Source organism: Zosterops lateralis (genome assembly GCF_965231275.1).
Source record: "Zosterops lateralis genome assembly, chromosome: 7".
In the NCBI taxonomy this organism is placed as follows: domain Eukaryota; kingdom Metazoa; phylum Chordata; class Aves; order Passeriformes; family Zosteropidae; genus Zosterops; species Zosterops lateralis.
The window spans coordinates 20,526,912-20,554,260 of record NC_139767.1 but is presented as its reverse complement, the minus strand read 5'-3'; the positions used below and the strand labels follow the sequence as shown (position 1 = coordinate 20,554,260).

The following is a 27,349-nucleotide window of genomic DNA, read 5'->3' as shown; positions in this document are numbered from 1 at the left end:
CTGATTTTAGATTGTACTGTCACTCAACAGTAAGTGGGACTTAATTATTTTACCATTAGTTAACATTTGGTTTAAGGATTTCATGCATCATCATTAGACAATTCTGCTGAATGTTCTTTTCACTTACTTGGAACAGTTAGAACACAACAAATTGGCACACGAATAAAAGGTAAATGTAGGAACACAGTGACATGGTCGTAGCTCTCATGTCCCTTAAGCAATATCTCACCTTTGACCATCTCCCTTGATCCTCTCTGAAACTTCTTCTGGTTACCACATCCCTGTGGATATGGCAGAGACCAGAACCATGCACTGTATTGTCATTAGAGATTTACACACTGGCAAAATCCTGGTTTCCCTTTTGTTCTCTATTCCTTTGCTAATGCACATGGCAAACTGATTTGTAGTAAATCTATCTCAAGTGAATTTAATCTCATTTTATTATCCATTTACTTTTGAAAAACCTTTCTGCAAGTCTTCAGAGTCTTGTTACAATGAATAATAACTTTTTACTGTCATCAAAGTGTCACCTTACTATTCAGCTGCTCTCCTAGATTATTATATGTTGAACTAAGAGTTCCAGCACAAACCCCTATGGAACTCTGAGGTGACATGCCCTCACCTTCACAGCAGAACATTTCCCATATCACTGTTCTTACTATAGAGCAAATTATACAACACGCAAGGTTTACTGTCTTGTGCCATGTTTGTTTAGTTTCCTAAAAAGCTTTGGGGTAGAGACCAGGAGAAGCCTTTTGAAGGACAAGCATGACTGTGCCAGTGGGCTTTTCCTCATAAATTTGGTCATCACAACCCTTAGATTATTTTCTCTTTCCACAGCCTTAAGACATTGATATTGTAGACACATTGCTACATCAAAGAGTTTCTCATTTTATTCTAACCGTGCTTGTTGCATGAGTCCACAGAGAAGCAGATTATTATTATTAAATTTAGCCACCAAATATACTTTGTCCTGAATAAAGTAGTACTTAAGAGCCCCCAAAGGTGTCCTAGCTGCTGTGCAAATTCAGAACAAAAAAGAGACTGCCTACTCAGAAAACATCTGTGGACCAAAGGACAAGCTTGTATTTTGGGCTGCCTGTTGACAGTATGACTTCAATAAACTGGTGCCTGACCCTTTCACTTCTCTATCTCAATTACAACCTTTTTTCCTCATGTTAACAGTATAGATCCAACTAACATAAAAGGTAACACACAAACACTAGCATATTTTTTGACCTTATTGAGTCATTATTTCATCACAGCTGAAAAGGATCTGCCTCACTATTCCAAAATTGTTTCAATATTTTTGTCTGTGCCAATTCTTTGTCCCACCCCTCCAAGAGTAAGTTCTGTAACTTTTTCCAAGGGGCCATCACCTCCTTCTAACCTACAGCTCCACTTGCATTACACCTACAAACATCTGACAATCAAGAACCCATAATATTTCTTGGTAAGTGCAAGGTAATACATGACAATTTCCCTCATTGTTAAGGTCAAAGAGAACCAGAAATCAAGGGACTTGAGATAGTTTGTGACAAATAAGCTCTACAGAGGAACACAAGGGTTTAGGTAACATCAGGAAAACCCCCAGTGTCTGATGAGAAAAATGCTTCATTACATGCTTACTATGTCAGAATAAGAGCATACTAATAGATGTTACCCTGAAGTTTTGTTCACTTAAAACCAAAAAGAACTGCAAATTGCAAGACAATCCTCAACTTCTGAGTTTTGGTGACTCAGACATACTTGAGAGAACATGACACTAAAATTAAGAGCTCATTAATAACTCAGAAATTATCATTTTGGGAAGTCAGCATCTGTTCCCTCCCAGGTACACAAGTTACAATACAGAAATGTCTAAATGAACCAAATACATCATTTAAGGAGTAAATGACACGTTGCTGCACGTTGGTAGGTATTACTGATATGGGATTAATGGTTGCCAGGAATAAAAGATAAGAAATAAGAGACAATCAGGGTTGTAAAGTGTGAGGTTTTTTTCAATATTTTTCATGTCAATTTGATATAGCTAGGTAACAGATGGTATATTATGTTTTTCCTGCCTTGACACAATTTAAAAACAAGTTACAGATGGCTATAATGAAATCCTCATTAACACACTTATATTTTCACAGTTCAGTATAGCAATAATGAAACTTTCAGGTCTGGAATTTCCTGTTGGTTAATTAGTGGTTAGGTTAATAGCCTGAGGAAGCGCACAACCCAGAAAGTTTCCTTATTTTTTAATCATATAATTACTATATTCATATTTCTGGGAAAGCTCTCAAGACAGATTTAAAGTCACAGCAAAGCTACCTTTATAGCTTTCCCTCATTTTTTGAAACAGGTGTATTATTTTATTTAGCAGAGCACGTGGGCAGGAAAGCCATGAACAGACCTAATTCAGCTGCCTCTGGGAAGTTTTAGCTTGTTTCTATTTTGAAGATACGAACTTAGATAATTCTGCCAATACACATTACACCAAACACCCTCGACAGAAAAGCTAGGACCAACAACTCTGGGTCTATGACTACAATGTTATCATAAGATCATTGATTTAATGCTTAAATAGTTACTTTTTTTTAATCTCAGTTTATAATCATCTACCAAAGCTAAACGTATGACATATGGTTAAAAGCATACTGCGATATCCCTAAATCTCTGATCCAGAAAGAGGGGGGGAAAAAAATAGAACCACTGCAAATCTTGCACTCAGGTTACTTCCATGAGTTAAGCTGCTGCCAGCTGTAAGTTATGTTATTAAACAGCACAGTTAAAAGGGTAGTGAAAGATGTGTAATTCAGCACTAAAAACCCTCTGGATTTTAGTAACCACATACCAGTCACTACCTGATGACACTGTGCCCTCATTACTGTGCCTCTCGCACTGTAAGGCCAAGGCTGCAGTCAAAGCCAAACCCTGGCACCATTTCACCAGGTGGTTCAGCCACACCTCCAGGTAACCCACACATGGTGCTAGAGAACAAGGAACATGGTGGCTTGGCAGAACTAAGTCCCAAAATATTACTGAGCAGTGTTACTGATTTTTTTCCTTTTTTAACTGCCATCACCAAGAAAGTAAATTGAGAAATTGTGACATCGCTGTTACCAAGCACAAATGGAAACAACCATATAGCTCTTTGAACTCCTAGAGCTTCAAAAGAGGATAGCCACTGCCAAACCATCATGAAAGCAGCATAATGTGGAAAACCTGACTTGTAACTGAAGTTACATAGCTAAAAAGAGACAGTATCTGAATATTTTAAAGTTGTAATGCTAAAAATATCTTTTAAGCCCAGCAAGCTCATTTACTTACGACAAAAAATGACAGGGAAGGAGAATTTGAGTTCTCTAACAAACACATTACTATTGTTGTTGTTGTTGTTATTCTGTAAGATTTTGCAGCCCTCCCATTTCTTCGCAATCTATTTTGACATTAAGGAGAATTGAAGCAGTATTATCTTCCTTAACCAGCAGAAGTGAGGGCCAGGTACTGCAGAGACTTTCCGGAACACTTAATGTCTCTACTGGGTTCAATAGCCAAGTACACCCAGAAAACTGAAAAAACCTAGAGTTTTTTTTAGAGATCTGAGAACTACAGCTCCAAACAGAGTTACAGTGCTTACTTAAATCACTCTCAGAAGCCTAGAAAACCAGTTAAAATAAATAAATAAATAAATAAAACAGACAAAATAAAGCTCCTGCAATGATTTTCTTCTGGAAAAATCCCAGATTTTAATTCAGAAACTTTCAGATCCAGTTTCACATACAAGTTTCCATAATCACATCCATTCCTTGACAGAACAGTCTGTACTGTGACAGATCTTTCTATGGCAGTGTTGCAATAAAAAATTTAGATGTAGCTTCAGTAGGAAGTTAAATGAGTTTCTTGTTCTGAATATTTACACACAGTATAACATAGTTTTTATAAATCTGTACCTCTGGTCAAGTTCAGCAGCACTCACTTGTCTCCTTCCAAAACAAAAAGTTAAAAATAATTGCAATGTTTCAATACCAAACAGCAGTTTGTGAAGCAAGTGTTGTGAAGCTTGTGTTTGCTTCACCCAGCACTCCCTCACTTCATTCTTCAGAACAGTGCATCTGGTGCAACAGTTCTCCTAACGTTTTGAGGTTTTGTGCTTATCAAATGACAAAAAGAAAAAAGAATAAAAATTACTATATTACAGTTATAAACTTTGTCACGCAAGTTTCAGGTACTTCTTTGAAGTAAACACAAGACAATGGAAAAAAATATACAGTTAATTGTACTACAAGGATAAATACTAGAATCTGTATAGAAAGTCCTTCCCCTTTTAATAATGACCTCAAACAAAAATAAGAGTTTCATTTTAAAGAAGCTGAAACTGATTTACGAGAGGGTTTTCATTCCAGAGGGGTAGGAAGTTGTCTGGGGAGCAGAAATCCATGGCTATAAAGATGGCACATGGGAAGAAACATGCTTCAGGTTCCCTGCTACCCACAAGACAGGAATGAGGAAAAACAATACAGTGTTCTTTCTTACTTAATACACACACATGACCTCCTTAATTCAGATAAGCATCTATCTTTGGATTTGGTATCACACACAACTAAACAGGGAGTGTATCACACCAGCTTCTGGAAGGAGCAGCTAGTCATGTTTGGGGATTCTCTCTATCATTCTGTAGAAGAAAGTTCAAATCAGAAAGCCAAAAAAATAAAATATAAGGAAATATGCCTTCCAAAATACAGACTTTATTCTAGATAAAGCAGAGATTATATGGTACCATTAAAAAAGCTTAAAATATCTCAAAGAAGGCCAAGTATAACAGGTCAACATGATGTGTTATTTGTGCCAAAAAAAAAAAAAAAAAAAAAAAAAAAAAAAAAAAAAAAAAGAAGGCTCATTTGGTTTTCTCTGCTTCAAACCCTAGTTCTAGATTAATATTCAGAACTGCAAGTGCATTCAGTCTCTATTACATGTTGTTTTGACCCAGCACAGAGTACGCCCATCCAAGCCATGAGCAGCCACCAATCCTCCAGTAGAATGCTTTGGGAAATGGTGTCAGAAACTTTACTAAGGCCCAGGTAGGCAACATCCACTAGATCTTGTCATAGGAGTACAATATGTTGGTCAAGCAGAACCCACCTTTACCAAAACCATGCTGGCTGGGACAGATCCCCTGGTTGTCCTGTACATGCCACAGGCTATCATTCCAGATAATCTGCTCCATAACCTTCCCTCATTGCATGGGACATTCAGCCCATCCCACAGTGCCGTACTGCCTGTGCAGACTCTCTGCTCTGTGCAATGGCACAGAAATGCTTAACAAAATTTTGTGCACTAAAAAACTCCAAGTTCTTAAAAAGTTCTTCACATAATTGGACCATGCCCTTCATGTAACTGGACCATCTACTTGAAGAAAGTGTATTTTCTACCTACTCAGAAAAAATTTAAAGAAGAGGTGATACAAATATTCAAACACTTCTATTTGTGTGGACTACAAACACTAAAATTCTACCAAATTAAAAAAAAAAAAAAAAAAAAAAGATAGAAAAAGGAATATATTTACTCATGCAGTAATAGGCCTCTTATACCATAGCAAGTTCACAAATGTTTCTAGGATTCTTGTCCTGCTGTGCTGCTAGAAAAACATTACATTATTATGGTTACAGTCACAGAACATTTGGTCTGCTTTATCTGCATTATCTAGTTTCAAACTTAAGAATACAATATACCAAGTTTTTATGACACAGTGTTTCACTGTAGCCCTGTAAACATTGCAAGCCTTCAACAAAAAGGCAAACAGTTACAGTAAGTGACTATTTCTGGCGTTATTTTTCCTATAAAACATAAAACAGTCCAAGTTAGAGCCAGCATATCCCAGAACTCAAGGAACAGCACGTATCAAAAATGGGGCTTTTTCCTTGGTTTTTTCGCTGTTTTCCTCTCCCCTTGTTGGGTGTTTGTACAATCCAAAATGTGTCTTTTCATAAAGGTTCCTAGAGACAGAAAGTTTCAGAGGTGAACTCTTGTGACCGTTTTCTAAATTTTATTTTAAAGAATGACATAAAAGTACCTCTCAAAAGGATATGGCAGAGCTTTCAGCACAATAATGAATTTCACTTTCTCAACAACGAGCAGTGATTTTCTTTCCCAGTGAAAAGCCACAAGAGACAATAACAGGCTTTTATTAAAAATGCTTAAGACTAATGAGAATTTGATACATAGTATAAAAGTTTTGAAATACATTTTCTTAAGATGCAATTACAGCCCTTTTGTGATCTATGGTACTGAAGGAAACATTGTGCCAGGCAAAATTCTAATACAGGAAGGACTCAAGTCAGGACCTGTGATACAAAAGAACATACATTTATGCATATATTTCCATATTCTCTCTTCTGCTTTAAGAAGGAGTAATCAGAACTGTCTATGACTTATCCTTGAGTCATTTTAAAAACAAACCTCAAAATCTATAGTACAATTAACTCGTTCATTCCATTGCAATTTATAGCAGCCTGAAGAACTTCTGCAATAACTACTTTAAATCACATACACTTAAGTTTACACACCCTCCCTACCTCAGAAGCCTGATGTGCAGTAGAAAGACCAAACAAGCTTCCTAAATAAAGATAAGTAATCAGAAACGTCTCTGGCTCTGTTCCTCACATCCACTTCTACCTTTGGCTGTTCTTATGTGGAAATCCAGACTTACCAAAACGTGTATTTAACTACAAGTATTATAGCACTCAAAACTGTTTGACAAAAATAAAGTACAGTTTTCAAATCTTTCTTTGTAAGCTTTTTGTTCATGGTTTTGCTTAGATACACACCGCATTTAAAACAAAAATATTAAATAAAAATGCACAAGTCTGTTTCACAAAGAATGGAATAATCCTGATAACACTGAAAAAAGAAAACTGCATTTTTATCTCTCAACTTTTCCTACAAAACTTTCCAACAAACAGTACAACTGCAAGTATGGACTGTGGCAGCAGATATTTCCACAGCTGGTTTTAAGATTCTGCAAGAACTCAGATACCACATTCATACAGCTCTACTTACAGTTTACACACAAAATATGTTAATTTGGAAAATCAAGTATCCACTTTCCAAAAAAGACCAAGTATAACTTTTGTAATTAGGAGACAAATGTAAATGCAAGAACCTGCATACCAGAAAAGTACATTTTGTACAGTTTGATACTTACCATGCTCTCACATTTTTCAGTTCTGTTACTGCACAACACCAAGCCCTCCCTCAGTGAGGAGGCTGAAGCCCAGAGGTGTCTCACCAGGCATGCTGCGGCTTTGCCAGCCCAGACTTGCTCTGTCCCCTTAGTCAGTGGCCCTGCCCCTGCACGGCTCTGGGGCAGGCAGGGGAACCCGGGCAGCGCCATCAGCCCCGCACGCCTGGGAAGGGCTTTGTGCTAAAATAAATACTCCTGCAGCAAGAAAATGCTGAAAGCCTGTTCAAAGTACTACCATAACAACTCTTACAACTCTAAGAGCACTGACTCAAACACCTAGGACCTAAGGAGAGTCAGGCCAGCCTTTGGGGTGTGGGGCAGAGGCGGTGGGCTGTGGCCCTAAGCCCAGGGAATACTGCTGAGGCCACACTGAGCAAGGATGGTCCTGCTCCCGCCTGGGCAGAAGGGGCTGCTCTGCTGTGCCCTGCCACAATGATAGTAAGAAAATACACACAGGTAAAACCTTGCCTTTCATTCAGAGATGTTGCTAAACCTAGGCTGATCATGAGGAAGAAAAGTTTTTCCTCTCCAAGATATGCCAAGCAGGTGCAGTGCTGAAAATTTGCTTCTTCTGTGCTTGCTTGGTGTGAAATACCTTCCACATTACATTACTTCCTATACATGAAAACCAGTCTTGAACATTCAGGTACTTATCCCACCAAGATCTGAGCAACTCTAAAACGGTGCAAGGCAAAGCACTACTACTTCAAAGGATAACACTGCTTTTAAAAACAAAGTCTCTCTGACATCCTTCAGTTTAAGTCAACAAAAATGCAGACATCTTGAATACAAAATAAAATCAACTACTCCATAAGCAGTGTTGTGTCTACCTAGACAGTCTAATTTTAAAGTTAAACCATCTGCCTAGAAAACTGACTACCTGGAAATAAAATACTTGCATATGTAACACTGCTGGGAGTGATGAGACCAATTAACATAGACCTTCAAGTTATTGCTGGGAAGCGACTGACACATTTGGCTTTCCAGCTCCATTGTGATCTTTTCCTTTTCAATGACCAAACCAGGCACTGCTGAGTGATTTGATCCAGTAGGTGAATGAACTGGTATTGCTCAGAAATTCTTTTTCCGGTTCTTCCTCTAAGCAAGTTTCAGCAACGACAAATAATGCTAGAGATAGGCAAAAAAATGTCCTGTATTGCCCTGGTTAGACCAGGTCTGCAGCCAGGAGCATAGACATCTTATAAATTCACAAGTAACTTACCCACTGGGGATGAGGCAACAGAAAGTGGTTGCTTTAATAGAAGCCATGAGAAAAGAAAGCCACAGGGTGGCACTGCAAGTAGGCTGTATTTTGAAACTACTTGGCTGTTTATTTTTTTCCAGAAAAATCAGAGCATATCTAATCCCATCTGTATAAAACAGAAGAGTGGTTCAGTAGTTTTTCTTCAAATATACTTTCCAGCAACAAATATCCTTAGAATATAAATCACACCATAAAAGAAGCACCTACTTTAGAATTGTCAGGGGTTTTTATAAATTCATAGAATGGTATTTAAGAGCATTAACATAAGAATGCTATTGTAAAGATAGGCTAGGAATTGCTACCTATTTGGGGTTTGTCAGCTCATTCTGAAACAATTCAAGGAAAAAATTCTTCCCAAAGCATGTGCATTTTCATACAAAAGCTAAAAAATTTTCTCCATACCATGACTTCTTATCAATGTTGAGATGACAAAATCTCAAAACAGATCTCTCTTTCTCTGAAAGGAAGGACAGTATTAACTTTTTAAAAAGTATATGAAAAAGTCTTAACACAGCATCCAATACTATCATATGCTTTAAAAACACTTTCCTTCTCATGTATAAAAGAATCATACTTAATTTCATCCAAACTAGATGACTTAGTACAGCAGTATTTCAAATATAAACTCAGAAGTCTATTTAATCTGTTTTGGCTTCTTCTCTCCCAAATTTCAAATCCCTGCCATTTCAGTTAAAGCAGAAACATTTGCAAAAGGTGCTATTCCTGTTCATTTAGTGAACAAACCCATTTTCAAAGGAGAGTTGGAGGTCATCCAGGATTGCAAGTTACTTTCTACTTTAAAAAACAAAAAGTCCCTTCAAGGCATAAATTTGATATTGCAGTAGATTCTGAACTAGCAGACACATATGATTATGCACAACTATTTTAGTTGCTGAAGTCCTCGATCAATTTCAGTTCTCAGTTTGGAAGTACAATCAATAACAAACGAAAATAAAGAGAAAGTTGCATTTTAGTTTGGTTGCACCATAATATAAATTAGAACACTAATTCATCTACTATCATTTGTCTTACTCCAGAGGGCGAGAATTCTAAAAAATAAAAAGTTTAATTTTTCCCCTCAGACAGAAGTTCAAGAGTGGACTGGCAATTATTCCAACAGCCAAGTAAGTATAAGCCATTCCTTCTGCTAGAAGATTGCTCCCTGTATTCTTAAAACTGTTTGTATAGGGAGATTATTTTGTTATTAGATAGTATAACATTAATACATGGGCAAAGAAATAGCCCAATATAGCTGTCACTTTAGATAAGGCAGATGATTATGTAATAGTATTGATTGCCAAAGCCATATAAATTTGATTTGAGCACATATTTGCCTACTTTGCAGACTCGTACTAAGGCACTCTGCTTGCCAATAAAGGGTTTCTGCCTGACAAAGACTAAATAAAAAAGTTAGTGACCTGGAAAAAATAAATTAATTTTGGTACCAAAACATCAGTGCCTGGTGTCAATATTGCTTAAAAATAATGTATTTAATAGAAAAGCAATTAAGGCACCTCCCTCTCAAAAACAAAACAAAACAAAAACCACTAGTCAACCAACCAGAAAACTTAAAGGAAAATTCTTACTACTATCAAGATTTCTCTGTTATTATTTCCTCTGCTTGGAATGGGAAAGCAAGGGCTTCTATGGAATTGTTGGTGTGCAGACATTGAGTAAGTGTACTTACAACACTTCATACAACAACTTCCCAGTTCATCACTTCAACATCAGCTATGATACTGTTTACATATAACACTGCAAGGTCATGTGCTGAATGCAACTAATGGAAGTGAACTCCATCAATTCTAAATAAAGTAACTATTTAAGCAAAAAACAGGCACACTGGATGCAATCTAATATGTTTCCAGTAGACTACTCTGTGCCCCTCTACTGACACCTATGTGTCATGCGTTAACATAAATAATAGAAAGCTAAATGAAAGTGGACAAATTTGGGAAGTAGGTACATTGTTCATCAAGGCCATATCCTTAAAAGTATGGACTTTGAGGAAGCTGTGCCTAAGAATACATATGGAAGTAACCAGCATGTCTTTAATTTGAATTATGTTTTCTTCTGCTTTTTAATTTCCTTATTTAAGGCATATTAGTGCTCATAGTTAATTTGTACATATTTTTCACAGCTTTGGAATAACGTTTGTAGACAATAGAAATTAGCCAATGCATGAAGCTTTCCTAGTTGGACATTAGTAACTGGAACAGCACTTGGTCTGTGATATGGCACTACAGAATTTTCAGCTGTAGATAAGAGGTCACACACACAATCCCACCAAAGGAAAAAAAAAAAATCACATAGTCAAATTTTGACTCATAAAGTCAAATACCAAAGAAAGGATTCTACTAATCCTAGTCCTGTCTCACCCAATGTGGAACAAAAAAACAAACAAATACAAGTTATGTTTTCACATCTTGGGTATCTGAGAACTTCAAAGTTATTTACTTATGCAGATGACTAAATACTTCCCTTCATTTTTCAAATATCATTGAACAGAAGTATTTGTTCAAGAACATAAAGGACAGAAAATTAATGGCTGCATAGCTCTTGTCAATGCAATGCAGAACATTTATGTTCAGTTCTTAAAAACTGCAGTATTACACAATTTAACACTCTTCCTCAATCAATATGTAATCCAAATTTCTGCACAACCCATATGAATTTAGATATAAGAAATTTTAATAAGCCTGCACACAGCCAGCACTGTGAGACACATTCTTACACTCCCATGGAAAGTTAACAGGATGAGGAGCATGGCTGCATGCTCCCTTGAGGCCAGGCACAACTGAACTGCTGGACAAAGAACAAGTTCTGGTCCCCATCAGTTGCACATACACATAGATCATGGGAACTCGTTTTCTCTGGGTCACTTGGCCACACAGCTGCATGTGTGTCATTTGTTTTTAGAACACAAATATTTTCTTTTAAATGAACAACCAAGTACTGCATGATCCAAAAAAAAAAAAAAAAAAATCCAGAAGAGACAAAAATATCTGGCTGCATGGCATGCTTTACAGCATAAGCTAAACACACATGAAAAGCCAGTATTTAATACTCAGTGAAATGATCTTAGGAGTACAAATTCTGCTAAATTAAAAAGTTAAGATAGTTGACTCTTATCATCATAACCCTCCTGGGAGGAGTCCAAAACCTGTAACACAGAAGTTCCATCACACTTCGACAACCTTGTCCCTGTCCCAGGTTCTGCTCAGAAGCCATGAAGACTGGCAATTTCAGTCGGACAGAGGAGTGAAGGTGGATAGAAAATTGATGCAGTCATGTTGTTACTGCCACTACATAATACATAAGTGGTTCTGTATCGAAAGTTCTGAGACAGCCATAAATTAAGTTTTTTGGACAAAGCTGGTCTAGTATTGACTCAGACATATTGATAGGGAGCAGAAAAATAGGACATAGCATTGTTACTTCATTTATGTACAGAGCCTCAAACGAGGTTTGACTTGCTGCTAAGAGATACCAGAATTCATCTGTCAAATAGAGAGTTACACTAGGTAAAGACAGAAAACTGAGGGATGCTGGATGCCTCTTCAGAAGGTCCACCAGCCTCTCAGCCTGTTCTCGACCTAAGGAGCAGCCAGTGGCTACACAACCTCACTGGGTCCCACTGCTAATCATGATGCCAATCACAAGGCCACACCTTCTAAATACTCACCAGCAGCACAGCTGACTCTCTTTGCTAAACAGAAAAAACCTTAACCTGGCTAAAACGTGGATGTTTATAAAACACTTCACACCAGCACACTGTTTCTGTGCATAAGGTCATGGGATTTCTCAAGCTCATCATCATTTATATTCTCCTAATTCCATCTTCCACATTTGCCAGTGTGAAATAGGGTTGAATGGGGGATATCTCTGCCACAGTAACACTGCAGATTGTGTGAAACACTTCTTCAGACAGCAAATATGACCGAACAGCTTTAAAAATACTCTATACCATTAACTTTCTGGGGTCAGTGTTGGATAATAAGGATATCAGGTGACTGTCAAAAGCAAAGAATAGTATCGACAAAAAAACTTCTGAGAAAATTGCAAGAAAAATTTCACAGCCAGGCCAAGCTATCATTTCTCTCTATCTTTTTACAATCACACAATGGCATAACTTTATCACAACTGATGTTAAGTGATGAAGCTAAGTGACTGGGTGAAGGAAATGACAGAAGCATAGAAAAATTTCGGTTGGAGAAGACCCTTAAGATCATGAAGTCCAGCCATAAACTTAACCTTGCCAGGTTCTTATCTTCTCCACTGGAGGGATGAAAGTGCCCTTTCAGGTTGGCCACTCCTGTTCATATTCTTCTTTTTTTTTTTTTTTTTTTTAATAATAATTTAAAAAAGAAAGGCAAAAGTACATACAAGTGTAGTTGCCAAGGCATCCACTGTACGCCTTGGTACTCCACCTTCTTTTATCATGCAGCTCCTTTTGAAAAATCTGAAACTCCCACTTATGGAAGCTCAAGGGATGTAAATCATCTGCTTCCTTTCTTGGCATCCTGTGTCTCCAAAGATGACACTGTTATGTTCAAGTCAGACTAAATTAGGAAGCCTAGACATTTAAAGTGACATTAAGCAGACAACACTGTGGTCAACCCTTTCAATTCTTTGATATGACAGCCTTATCTCTCACGAGTCTTGCTAATTTCCAAAAAATTATAATAACATAATACAATTTATATAAACCAACAAAGGAGGACACTCACTGTTATTCTACTGGATTTGCTGTATGTCATTAATCTTAAAAGCAAACTGAATGATCTCTTATACTTACTATTATTTCAGTATTGCACTAACTGCAGCAGGAGTCCTTACATCTGCTGACCAAATTAAAACAGAAGTTGGGGTGTATAGCTGGGACTATGAAATGTTATGGTGCAATTATTTTACCTAAAAGTTAGTCAGTCAAAACAGCTCAGATCAATAAGAATTGATTCAGGCCAGGTTAGAGTACCTTCCAGAAAATACTGACATTTTCTGATAACAAAGCCAACATTTAACAATAGGAATCTGCGTTATCCCTGACTCTTGTAGTTTTAAACCTTAAGTGAAGCATCAGAGGCTCTAGGAAAAACATTCTCCTCATGGGGCTTTTTAACCTTTTTCTTTATTTTTACTACTGAGTATTGTAGCATGTCAAAAGAGATGTCTGATCAGTGAAAGCATCCACCAGAATGTATCAGCTCCTTGTACTTAATTTCTTCTTGATTAAATTCCCAGGATATTAGTTATTTTTCTGTTAATTTAAGGTCAAAGAGCACCCCATGGGAGCAATAAGCAGCAGAAACTAAATAAACAGAAGACCGGATCTTTAATGCAAATGTGTTTCCTGGAGGAAAGGAGTAAATAAGTGCAGATAATGCAGCACAGAAGCAGGAAAAAAGTTTAAAAAAAAATAAAAAAAATCACATGTTCTGAAACAATCTGTTCAAAAGTTTTCCCCTGGAACATAAGCAGCTCTTCAAAACCAGTGCCCTGCTGAGGAATTTACGTACTTGCCAAGGTTTAAGTTACTAATCAAAAGCAAGAGCTATTTGCTTTGTGGATGAAAAGTCAGAGCACTTGCTCAAAATTAAAATAAACCAAACAAGCAAACATCAGAATTATTTTAAGGTACAATACAAGTGCAGAGTGAGAGTTGCCTGTGTGAGTGTGTAACTGAGACAAGCACTCCAGAATACATCCTCCTTCATTGCAAGTTTTAAGAAAAAGAATACTGGCAGTACAATTAAGAGGCCTTCAGAGTACTGAACCAGCTCAAATAATGCTTAATGCTTTTCAAATCCATCAGTTACAAGGTCACACCAGGGTAATTCCACAGCATGTCTCCTGATAACCATGCTTCTGGCCTGTTAAAGAACCACACATTTACATGAACAGCTAGAATTTAAAGTTTACCTTTAAAAATGAGAGAGCATGACTATTTAGCTATTATATGCATTTTCCAAAATCACTGTTCAACCCTACAACATTATCCTTATTTAATAAACCACTGCTACAGACACTAGGGCATCTGATAAGTGACATATATGTTTTCAAAAGTTAGTTTCTGGCCCCAGAGAAGGTCCCCCTTCACAGAAGTTTTTTATCTCTGTACGTAATATCGTATCCTCCCAAGTACACCCAACATAACTTGATCTGTACTACAGAAACTCCTTGTGTTTCAAAAAGAGACTTCACACCTGATTAATTCCTTTACAAGCAGTAAAGAAATGAAACACATTTAAGATTTTGAGACTTCCTCCTCCCCTGTGAAAAAGAAGAAACAAGTAAATTAGAGAGGCTTTACTTCTTCAAAAACACACCCATTATTTGCTATTGGAATACGGTCAAATCCTAGTTTTAAATATGGAGTTATTTTATCAATATTTTTGATTAAAAAATACTGAGAAGTGGGTACCATAACCAATCAGGAATTATAAAAATGCAAAACTAATAAGTATCTCAACAGCCTAAACACAGCTGCCTACAAAGTTCCTGCAATATCCTTCCCTTACAGAACTTCAGTGAAATGTAGAAAAGTGATGGTAAATAAGGGAATAGTCATTATGAGCATCAAACTTCATGAAAACTATGCATTTGAAAGATAAATTTATGTTCCAGCACAATTGATACTAAAACAATATTAAGTTTGTGCTGTGTGAATATTCTTTCAGGAGTGGATTATATCTGCTTTCCCCTACAGTACTGCACACCTGGCTCACCACTGTTGTCTTTTCCCTCTCTTTCTCTGTTCCTCTGCTTCCATCAGCAGCATGGTTTCCCACCTGGTTCATGGTCAGGATTCTCAGCAGCATGGCTAACTCTGCATTTGAATATAAATGCTAGGAGGAGGACAACACTCTACTAATCAGTGTAAACTCTTATGCTAAAATCACTCTACCAAAATTGTTCTGGCTTTGAGGACTTATTCAAAAAAATTTCTATAAAAACATATGCATATTACAGGAATACCAATTCAACCTTTATCCAGGTACTTATTGTTGTTCCAGATCCAGCTACTTCTGCCTAAGAAAAACTTACTTATATTTCCCAAATACCAATCTAAGCCATCGTACAGTACTATAGATCTACCATGGGGGTTGGAATAGATGATCTTCCAAACTTCCAATAGATGATTGCTTCCAAGCCAAATAATTCTATGATTTCCCTGGAGACAAAAATAAACTGGTGGAAATCAAAAGCAGAAAAGTATTTTGGCATACCTTCTTCCTGAGGAGAGAAAGTATACGTGGACATAGTACTTAGAAGCACAAAAACTATTAATTTTAAAAACAAAGGCAACAATTCTAGCTGGTATTAAGGAATAGTAGAACCATACAAACAGGACAAAGAAGTCCTTTAAAAGAGAATATGAGAATAAACCAAAAATGGCTTAGGCTATCAAAAATAAAATTTAAAGAGGCTACAAGTGAATTTAAAAAAAAAAAAACAGCAAGGACACTGGTACAGGGAGTAAGCCACCTGGCCACTTCCAGATGCCACAACTAACTGGACACAGCTTGAGGCAACAGGGTTTAACAGGCACTGGGGAAATACTTCACATCCTCCTCAGTAAAATCACCTTTGACTTAAATATAGAAAAGGGGTTTTCTACTTGTTCTAAGCAATCATAAAGAGATAAAAATAACCCCATTCTGTTTGTCCTATTGAACAGAGGATTAAAATAACTGGCAAGGCTTTAAGTCATGAGCTTGAGGTGGATTCACCAGGTCACAATTGGAAAAGGAGAACTGCCAGTCCTTGATAAGCACAGCAATTACCATTCTTTTATACACAGACTCACTCTAAGGGAGTACAGCTTCCTTAAACAGCAATAACAGCATATCCTTTGATTTATACAGCAGTCCTGCAGCAATACAACCAACATCCTGTTTTCATCTTAAAGTACAGCTGGGCACTTCGTCTACAGGCTTTATTTATCAGAGTCCCCATAACTGAGTGCCTTGTCATTATAAGAAATAGCACCCTTCAACTTAGCAGCATTTTATCTTCCCGGTTTTTTCCCTTATGAAAATTCTTACATGATACCTACCTGACCCACAGAGCACACAGACATTTACTGCAAACTCTGACACAATGTGACTTAAGTTTGTAAATGTTAACTAAATACAGTTACAGACTTCTCCCACCCAGGAGGTCATGTAAAAAGCCACCCAAGAAAATTCAGACAAAAAGGGTTTTCTTACTTCATGGATGTCAAAGGAAAGGACAAAAAAATCTAAGCTGCCAGATCTCCTAAAGTCTGTAAAACACAAAAATTCCTGATATCTGAAACCATCTCTTTAAGTTCTCCCTGGATTTAGAAATTTTCCCTGAATATAAGAGTAAATCTCTGTAAAATGCCTAAAAGAATATATGTCTAAAACATTTGATCAGACATAACATGGATTATTTAATAATTCTCTATCCTGTGTTATCACAACCATCAGAATCCTGTCAGAAATGCAGTATTTTCCACATTCTTACCCATGAAAGTAACCAGCCAAATAGCATTTTGAATTATTAACATGCTCATACTCTGTAACCATGCAGTAACTCATGAACATGCCATTCACATATTGTCATACTTTAGAAATAGAAAGACCAAGAGTGCTTAACTCTTTACCACTTTATTTGTTTAAAAGTTTTAAAAGAAATTGTTGCTTATTGAATATATTAAATCACTAAAATCTTATAAAATGAAGAAACTTTTGCTAGCTATAAGACATCCACATTTTTTACCCATGTATCTTCAAGCAAGTGGTAAGCTGCATGTCATTACAATCTCAGTGAAAACAAGAAGGCAATTACTAATACCAATACAGAACAAACTTCTTATTTAGAAGTTAATGGCCCTAATTCAAGAGCAATAGAGAACCTTGGATTTGTATGACCACCAAACAGGCTAGGTGGTAGGGGAAAAGAACAGGAAAAATTACTGCCAACACTGTACAGCAGAAGCCAAAGTGACAAAGATGCAGATCAGATCACCTTGGTAAGTGTCTGCTCTTGTCCTTAGTGGTAGGAGATAGGTCAGGGACAAGAGCTGCAGATCATTTCATTTGCTAAAATCTCCAAAATTTGTCATGATTTCCTCAAATTTAACTGCAGCAGATCAGTGCTTCACTTGTTGTCATAAAACTGAAATTAACAAGTGGAAAACCAGAGCAGTCAATTTGGATAAAAAGTTAACGAGCAGCTATCTATGCAGATCATAAGGCAGAACAAAACATAAACAAGGGAGCACTAAAACTCAGCTGCAAATCTGTGAGCTTTTCCAAAGTTCATCCTCACCCTAATGAGTAAAACTAAGGGTCAGTAACCTAAAGCCCATCGACCTCCCCCAAGTACCACATTTTCTCTCTCCCAGTAAGTATGGGTTGGGTTCTGAATGCCTCCCAACAGAGGAAATCCATGAAAAGAACTCTGGCTTCATACCAGAGAATGAAGTTGTGGCTAATGGCCATCCCACTGTTCTTTTGACACACATAAAATGACAATGATCAGAATTTTAGAAATTTTTATTACATGGATATAAAGTCACTAACATAATGCTGTTGGCTTAAAGCTGAAAGGCTCTTTGGATACAGAAATTCAGAGCTGACACTTCAAAAACATCACAAACTACAATATCCTAAGGTGAATACAAAGAAACAAAAGTGTTGCCTAATATTAAAAACAGAAAAAGGAACTACTCCACACTTCCATTATTTGATTACCAGCAACTTATCACTGGCTTCTTCTGACTGAAGAAGAGGACATGAAGTTGCAACAAATTGAATCCATCAGCTCAACAGCAGCAGCAAACCCACTCAAGTAGAGAACAAGATGCATAAGCTTCCTTCTACCTAGAGAGTCCATGAGGGAGGGAGAGAGGTATGCAACCTTTGTCAGTTATTCAATGACAATCAAAATCCAAACAAAGAAAAAAAATGGGGAGAAGAGGAAGAACTAATCTCCACATCCAGTGTCAGATCTTTGAATCAATCAGCCTTTCTTATAGACCAAGTGACCAAGTCACTTGTTTCTCCCTGTCACTTAAATATTTAAGTGAAAATATTTGTTAACCAAAGTCACTGGTAATCATAATGGTACACAATAGTGGTACAGCTACGTCACTTTGAGAATGTGACTCACATTTTCTGATGGATCTCATTTTATCAACAGAAGCCAAGTTTTTAAAGTTGTGTTAATTCCAGTCAATGCTATGCCATGTTTAGCTGTGCCCTTTTGTATTTGATAAAGGATCACATGCTCTTTTACAGATAGATGGGAAATCTTTCAATCGTGTTGAGCATTTATTCACATGATACCACAAACTGACTCAAGGAAACAGTCAGTGTATGACTGAGATGTGAAATATGATGTGACAGGATGTGGGAAAGGCCAATAAGTGTAGATAGAGTTTTCCAGATTTCATCAGCCTTTTAATTTTTCTAAAATGAAAGTTAAAACATTATAAAGTACTTCTAAACTTGAAGCTTTTGTTTTCCTGTAACAGAAGGACTCTTTAAATACTTAACCATTTTTCCTTAGTGAGAGTATGTTGTTGGCAAATTAATTGCACACTTCTCAACAAACTAGGGTAGAATTTTGCAAGGGTGTTTCTACACTAAGTTGTTAAAGCTCTTACAAGTGGCCCTGACAAACATTTTACAAAATAAACAATTCACTGGACACGTCATTTCCTACTGTCCATCTCCACCATGAGAGGAAGAGGCAGCATCAGCCTGTCAGAGAATACACAGATTTCATTCAGGAAATGTGAAGGAGTATCCAGCTGTTCTTCTCTAGTGGAGACAGAATGCAGGACAGCTGCCTCTTATGCAGAGAGGCAGAGCAGTGACCAAACATGACAGATCTTTCCACACTCACTCAGGGTACCAAGTCATTTCAAAGACTCCATCTATAGGAGCAGTATAGTAGAGTATAGGATGAAATCTCAGCATTTATGTTATGTGTCATTATTTCCAAACAGTCTCAATTCTAACATAAAATCTTATTCTGGATTAAGTGCTGGCAAGAAGTCTTTAAAAAAAACCCTGTAAACCTGCTAGCTGGCAGACTTTACATATAACTACAAAATCCAAGAAAATTCTGGGGCAAGTAAAAGCAGGAAGAAAACCCAACAACTGGAGCCCATAAGCAGTTAAAGAACACCATTAAAAATGGATTTGTTTGAATATTTCCAAAACTATCATAGCACCACATCCCTATTTTTTTTTTCTAAAATAAATCATTGTATACTTTTAAGGTTTTATCCAACATTTTCAATTCATTGCATTCCTCTCCTCCTTTATTAACTTCAGATTTATGGATAAAGATGCATTACAGCAGTGTATTTTGGGAGGAAGACTGGAAAGTTTGTAACAATGTTTGGGCAGTGGAAATGTAAGAACAGTCAAAGAAAGATGCTTAGAAATCAGACAGAGATTCCAACAGTTCAGACAGTGATGTCAGATTCTTATTACTTTTCCAAAATAAGCCTCTTCAGACTCTCTCTTACACCCCTCACTATTGACAGCCAGCTCTGAAGAAGTGCTTATAAAATGCTTTGGTTTTCCCTATCTGCTGCATTTTCACCTTGCTTTTCTAAAAAAGTGAACAAGTATTGCCTGGTGTATTGAGAATATCTCAACAATACCTAGGATGGGGCAGGGGGGAATTTTGTGCCCTGTGCTGCAAAAGAACCACCAAAACAAATCACAAAAATTATCTAAATTCCAAAATCCTCTGATCCCTGCACCTATGACTTGGCAGAAAAACAGAGCCTTCTCCCTACTCCAAAAAACCCCAATCAACCATCAGCAAACAAGAGAGAAGCATGAAGAAGCTGAAGGAGTAAAGACACATCTGAGTCAGTTCCATCAGTTCATTTCTACAACAAATTCCTGATCATCTCTCATGCAGATGTCATGAGACATCTAATTCTGAGAAAGGTCAGCATGTAATACACAAATAAAACTACTGCTACTGGCCCATCAAAGTCATAGGTAAACTCTGCCTTGCTTGAATAAAGAAGGAAAAAAAATCCTATTTCATGTCTGTAGCTATCACTGCCTGCCTCAGCTTCAAGACCTCCAATGTCCAAGGCATTACTCAGCTACAGATAAGTGAGCAGATGAGATCAGCAACTGCAAAGACGGCCAATGACCCCACTTTATAAGGCCACATAAAAGGGCCTGGGAAACCCTTCTCCCCTTCAACAGTGTAGTGAAAAATATTCTCAATGCCCATATAAGTACAAGGGAATCAGATGCCTTGAGCCAGGTAAAACAGAATACACCATTTTTAAACATAAAAGCATACTTATAAAAAGAAGAATTTATAGTTTCAAATTGACATTAGGGAAGAGGAATTAGATACAGGGAGAATGGGATAAAGGGGTGGGGGGAAACAGGGAAAGACCAAGCTGAAGGGCCAGGCTTTTCCTAAATCTGAAGATTTAACAGAATGCACAAATCCAGAATGCTAAAAGGTCCACTCAACTTGCTGGGTTCTTACCCCTTCAGGCAAAAATGAAGTTCATCTTTCTTTACTAGTAGCTGTAGACTTACAAACATTTAAGACTAAGGAAAAAAGAAACTTCCTCCAAGCACTGAGTACTTTAAAAAGTGAATGAGGCAAATATAGCTCAAGGAGGGCGCCAAGGATGGAATTAGTGAGGTTGATTTGTAACGTGGGTGGAAGGAGAGGATCAAAACTGCAGGAGAGGGGAAGTAAGAGACCATGAATCAGAGACCAGCAGAGGATACAGAAAAGTTTATGTCTGGAGACTTCAGAAGATGGATGGAAAAAGCAGCAGCTTTTCAGAAATGGAAGTTGGGAACCTGAAAACAACTTTCAACATATACAATAATACCTGATTCATGAGAAATTAAACATTCTGAATATTAAAATATTTTTTAAAATCAAAAATTTTAAAAATAAAAGTCCAAATTTATGGCACAGGTTGAATTTCTGATTTTACACAAATGCCTGAAAATTAGCAGAAATTCCACCTACTATTTTCATCAACTAACACACACCTTGTCTTACTAACTAAAGAAGTAAAAAACCCATCCGTCTATGCAAATAATTTCTATGCTCTCAAAGCCAGAATAATTATATTTTGAATTCTGCACAACATTATTTTTTAATGAGAAGGACAGAATGTTGAAGTCCATAGCTACTAGTAAAGAGAGAAGTAGTTCATCTTCGCCTCAAAGGGTTACATCCAGCGTGACAAGTTGTAAACATTTGTTCTTTCAACTTTGTTACTCACATATGCTTTGGCTCCTCTTTTTTTTAGTAGATCAGATACAAAGCATTATTCCTGCCACATAAAAAGAGCTTTCAACATTGCTGTCACAAGAAGATTTAAACAACAGCCAGCTCAGTAGATTATCTTATACCTGCAATATTATGCCCAGTTGTTTTGTCAGTGTAGTTTGACAGTACAGAAGGACTTAGCTAAGTTTTACGAGAGCAATACAATGATACTTAAATGGCAAACTAGTGAATGACAAAAAAAACCACAAACCAAACTTGTCACACCATATTCTTCCCTAATGCCCTTCCAATTACTTTGATACCTGCATGCAAAAATTTTCTGGGCAATAGTAACACAATGGTCCCATTTCCTTGAACATTTTTATTTAATTCACTTAATTCAGCAAAGATCCTAGCACATTAAATAGGGAAGGCAGGGAAGAGGAGGGGGACATAGATGGACAAAAAACTGAAACAAAACAAGCAAACATTCAAACTGAGTGAAACAAAGAAATGTAATTCATTTTGTGAAAAAAAAAAAAAAAACAAAAAAAAACAGAAGAAGCAGTTCCTCCAGAAAGCTTTGTCAATTGTAAGTCTGTATTATAGACAGAGCTGAAAATGCTTATGCTCTTCACACTGCACAACGTTTAAAAATTACCTCACAAGCCCCATGAATAGAAAAGCTTCAGTCTTTGGAAGGAAATCCATATGAAAGTCTGACATTAAAGTAAAATAAATACTAAAAATAAAAACTAATTCTCAGCAGAAAACCAAGGCCCATAAATAGAAAAAAAAAAAGTTAAATCAATACATCAATAACTCAGGAATATTAGATTGAAAATTGATTTGATTTTAAAGAAAAGTACACATATTTCTAATGCTGTTCTTTTGAGATAGGATGGTGTTTTCCTTGTTGGAAGTTTTTTGTCACTTTCTGTTGGAGGAAAATTCAAGCTCACAACACTTTTTGTTTAACATAGAGCAACAGTTTGCACTGTTTGGGAAGGAAAGGTTTGTTTGTCTGTTATTAAGATTCCAAACCAAGTAGCTCTATTTCCAGATGAAAAATGAAAATCAAATAAACGTGCAGGAAGTATTTTTAAAACACAGCTAAGAAAGTTTCCAAGCTGTACTTTTTCTTCAATGAGAACCACTGTAGAGCTAAAGCTTGCAACAAAACCAATGCTTTCTCACAGAAGAAAGTTTAAGCCCAGCTAAAAATATTCATATACTCTATTTTCTTTAACTGAAAATAGTAATCCTGACAACTACAGACATGGAACAGAGTTGACATTAATACAAGTTCCCAAGGGAAATATTTCATAGATAGATTAGGAACTCATCTTTTAACCACCTATGTCACTCTGATCATTTACAACAACCAAACAAATGCACATGCCCCTTCTGAACTGGATAACCTCCTAGTAAATAAAGAGAAATCCAGAAACTCCAAATTCTGTAAGAATTCCCATGGTATTCCATTTCTGCATAAAAACCCATCTCTTAACCCATTAAAAAATGCAGTTATAGCCATCGGTCTATCACATTAAGATTTTAATTCCAGTTCTACTGGAACCCCACTTAGTAAGTGTTTAAATTTACTTCATAAAGAGCTGCATTTTTAATTGTGGGACCTTACCTCAGGAGAGAATTCAGGTGAAGAATCAAGTTTATAATTGGTTGCTAGAGCTCAGAACAGCAAGGGTGGTTTTCCTCTCTGAGCCCTCCATTGTTGCAAGCTGCACAGTCAGAGTTTCCTCTTCATTGTGCTAACGCTGGGCACAGCCACAGAACCCTACAGGAATCCAGGAGCCAACATCTCGGCTTCTTGTCATCCTCTAATGCCCTGACGTCAGCTCTTTTAGAGCTCTGCACAGGGATACTCACAGGGAAGAGCAATTCTCTCAAACTGCAGACAGCTCTGTGAAGTTAGGTTAGAGTAGCAGGGCAACTGCTGGGGAAGCAACTGAGAGCCAGGTGAGAAAAAAGAAAGCGCACAATCAAATCTGGTTTAACTTGCAAGCAGCCATAAAAGAGAACACCTGGCATTCCTTGTATCCACTACCTTAACATAGCAACTCATTATACTAACTTGTTTTAATTTCTACAAAAAAACCCACAATATTTAGCTGAGCATGCTAACCTTGTTACAGCTCCAAGGGCTGGCTGGATAATCTGGCATCTGCTGTTCCCCAGCACACAAAACTACACAGTGGCAGCTCAGAACAGCAGTCATGCTAGAAAAACCAGCATTCTCAAATTTTTTTCCAAGCTACAGTCAAGATAGTCAGAAATGGTACAGCACTTTATGAAGGGAGACCTATTTAGGTGCTGCCAGATTACAGGAGAAACATTTTGTTTGTGACTTTAAAATATTCCTACTCAATTATTTTGTCTTCAGATGACAGATGTCCTGTAAAGACCTCCAGTTCCCTCTGGAATCTAAGGTTTTCATCCCCTACAATGGACTCTTTTCTTCTTCCACCCAACACAGATGGGGCCTACTCAAAACAAACAGTGATCTTCAGGTTTATGTAAACACTGTGGTCCCATTTAAAGTACGTTAAGAAAAAATCCAGTAACTGCAGAAAGAAAAGAACCTACTCTAAGGTAACACCAAAACCCACCTTCCAGTCTCAAGTGCTTCTTCTCCTCAAATACTTTTGATACCTCACTATCTAGCTCTCACTTTTCCTTTCCACAGGATACCAACACACTCAGACAAAGCTTGGAAACAACTCTGCTGATTTCTATTTGTGTATTACCCTCCTACACATTTTTTCACCCTAGTATCTACATTCCACCCCCTAATGTTTTCTTGATCTCATTCCCACAGCAACACACTCCAACAGGGAACATTACCAGTAACTATCCCATAGGCACCCAGCTATGACTTCAGACTTGACAAAGATTGAGTAAACAGCTTTTAAATACAACATTCAGTTAATAGCCACTATTTGAGGCTGTCTTGCTTAAGGCAGATACATTAAGAACAGCATAATCACGTCAAGAAGTGTTCTGTGTCCATTTGGAACTCAGCTGGCAAATTGACCCCTGGAAGGATTAGCATTCAAGTGGCTCCTGATGGGCACCCACCCACGAAGGGGTTAACTCCCCGTTTCAAACAGCCAGCAAAGCTCAACGGTCCCAAATTCTCAAAATTCTTTCCATTTTGCTATTGCTCATTTACTTGCTCTTCATCAGGGTCAAGGGGTGAGAAGAACATGCTAAGTACTATCTTGAAGTCCTTGGTCTAAGAAACGAAGCATATCTAAGATAGGACTACTTGTTAGACCCATGATGGCCTAACCTCTGATCCTGGACAGTAGCAGGAGCACAAAAGGCCTTGCACTTAATGATAAATACGTGATGATACAATATACAGAGCAATGGAAACAGCTAACTCATTGCAAGAGAAAAATGTAGTTTCGCCCTTACGTAAATTTCACCAAACTGAGCAAATTCAGACATATACCCAAGTCTCCACTCCCACTCTGTGCTGTGGCATAAAATGCTTGGTTTGAAGCTATTGCTACACTTGCTGTCCCTTCCCACACTCTGCAACAAAAGGACTTTCATTTATACTTGAACAAACCTGTGGCTATGTTGTGAGCTGACTCAAACGAACACTTGAGAGGGAAGAAGAGAGCTCAAATCAGTATTCCAGGCCTGACACCAGGCATTGCCAACACTGCACCACAGCTGATGTCTCCGTAATGTGATTGAAATGATTTGATAAAAACTCAGTTACGTTCAAGATAAAAGGTAAATTTCTTGGGCTTTCTGAAAAACATCTCTCACTTCCTGAGACAGCCCTGGAAATCATGTGAAAAAGACTTTTCTCCTGGTCTTAAATTTTTCAAATACATCCACTACACCGAGCAACAGTGAATAGCAACCTGAAGACACACACGAGAAGTGTTTCTGGCACTAAGCTAATCAAAGCTGTTTAGCCCCTTTCCCCACACAACGGGGCCCTGGAGAGTAGCTCCATCTCCTAAGCATGTTTTTGTTACACACAGTGAAAATGATAAAAACAAAGGGGGTTTGCTTTGGTAGCAGGTCAGAAGCTGTTATTCTGTACATAAACATACAGCTTTAAATATGATTTACGGGAACAAATGAAATAACACAAAATTCTCAGAAACATTACTACTGAATTAAAGGTGGATCTCAACATGAAGGCTAGTATTTCAAAGAACATCAATATTACATTTACCAAAATCCACATTTGCTCCAATATTCTAACGGCATATTAAGCCATAATACAGTTCTTCATGGTAAAATCCTGTGTCAACTACTGACATCCACTTGCAATGTAAAAAAGCTCCACATTATGGGATTGCTGTCCAGCAACAGTAGGAAAATTGTGTTCAGAAGGTAGGATACCAACTACAGCCACTTCTTTTTTTATTTTTAAGCATTAAATCACACATTTTTCCTGACATTTCATAAAGCAAATACAGCTCTGTGATGAACAGGAGCAGAATTTAGCAACTGGCCTGGCATGAGGTCTGTGCCCTGAGTGCTGCTCAGACTCAGGGTAAAACAGATGAGCTATAAAACTGCCAAACTGTCCAGCCAAGTTTCTTCTGCCAGGAGAAGAAACTATGTGTCATGGCCAGGCAGTTAGTGGGCACACCTCCTATTCATCATATTCCAAAATATTTCAGCCAGTTGCTGGGCACACTCTCTGTTCACATATTATAAACAGAAAAAAAAAATAAAAATCCAGCAGAGGGCATTTTTAAATTTTTTTTTTCTTATTTACCTTGATGTACAGAGAGAATAATATGGGCATGTTTCTCACCAAATTAATAAACAGTTTTTCAACAGAAAAGCATACTCCTGCATGCAAAAATAAAGATATTACAGGATCCTTTCCCAAAGCTTTTTCCCATAGATATTCTATATTAAAGTGCCACCAGCGATCAAGTTATATAGAAGTTCCAAGCTTTAACTAACATCAGTGCTTGAAAATTTACAAAACATTACCTTCTTATCAGTTAGCATAAACGAGCTTTCTCAGCTGTTAAGAGTTACCAGCAATTACTCCAGAGAACTTCAAATAGTGATTTTAAGAACACATTAGCTGGTAAACTGTTTTCAGCTGCAAATTAACAACACTTTCAACCTGGCTAGACAAGTTAAGAAGAGCTGTAGTGCACTATATTACATCATTTGGTAATACATTTCAAGAAAAATGCTATTTCAACTGAAATTCTTCCCAGATTGCACAAATTTTCCTATCATCTCAGAGAGGGAACAGTAACTGCATACTATTCAAAAATGTATCTGTGGACCATTTTCAGTAAAACAGGGAGTTGTCTTCTTTTCTGGCATATCCACATTTTTTTCCTCAAATCCAGCATTTCATGAGCAAATGAGACCATCTTACAGAAATAGTTAAGACTGTCAATAAAGAACTTTTGTAGCAAGAAAGGCATGGCAACTTGATTTTCTAAGTACCAAACTATATGTGAACAGCTGATAAAAGGCCTGAAAATCTCTCTGCAGGGCTAATGCAATGAGCACTACTGATAGCTACATGTTTCTCAAAACTGAGAAGTGGATGCTGGCAGATGCTTGAAGTC

General features: G+C 37.3%; 1 protein-coding gene across 3 annotated transcripts in view; it reads right to left on the bottom strand.

The window, feature by feature from the left end:
• Positions 1–27,349, bottom strand: part of COBLL1 (cordon-bleu WH2 repeat protein like 1) — a 77,346-nt gene that overhangs the window by 47,830 nt on the left and 2,167 nt on the right. Inside the window, exon 1 of one of the 3 annotated variants that reach the window (XM_083864993.1) lies at positions 23,395–23,498. The exons of the other annotated variants lie outside the window; for them this stretch is intronic. The gene's annotated coding sequence lies outside the window, so the exon portion shown is untranslated. Of the gene's footprint in view, positions 1–23,394; positions 23,499–27,349 lie in introns of those variants that run through there. 3 annotated transcript variants of the gene reach the window in all.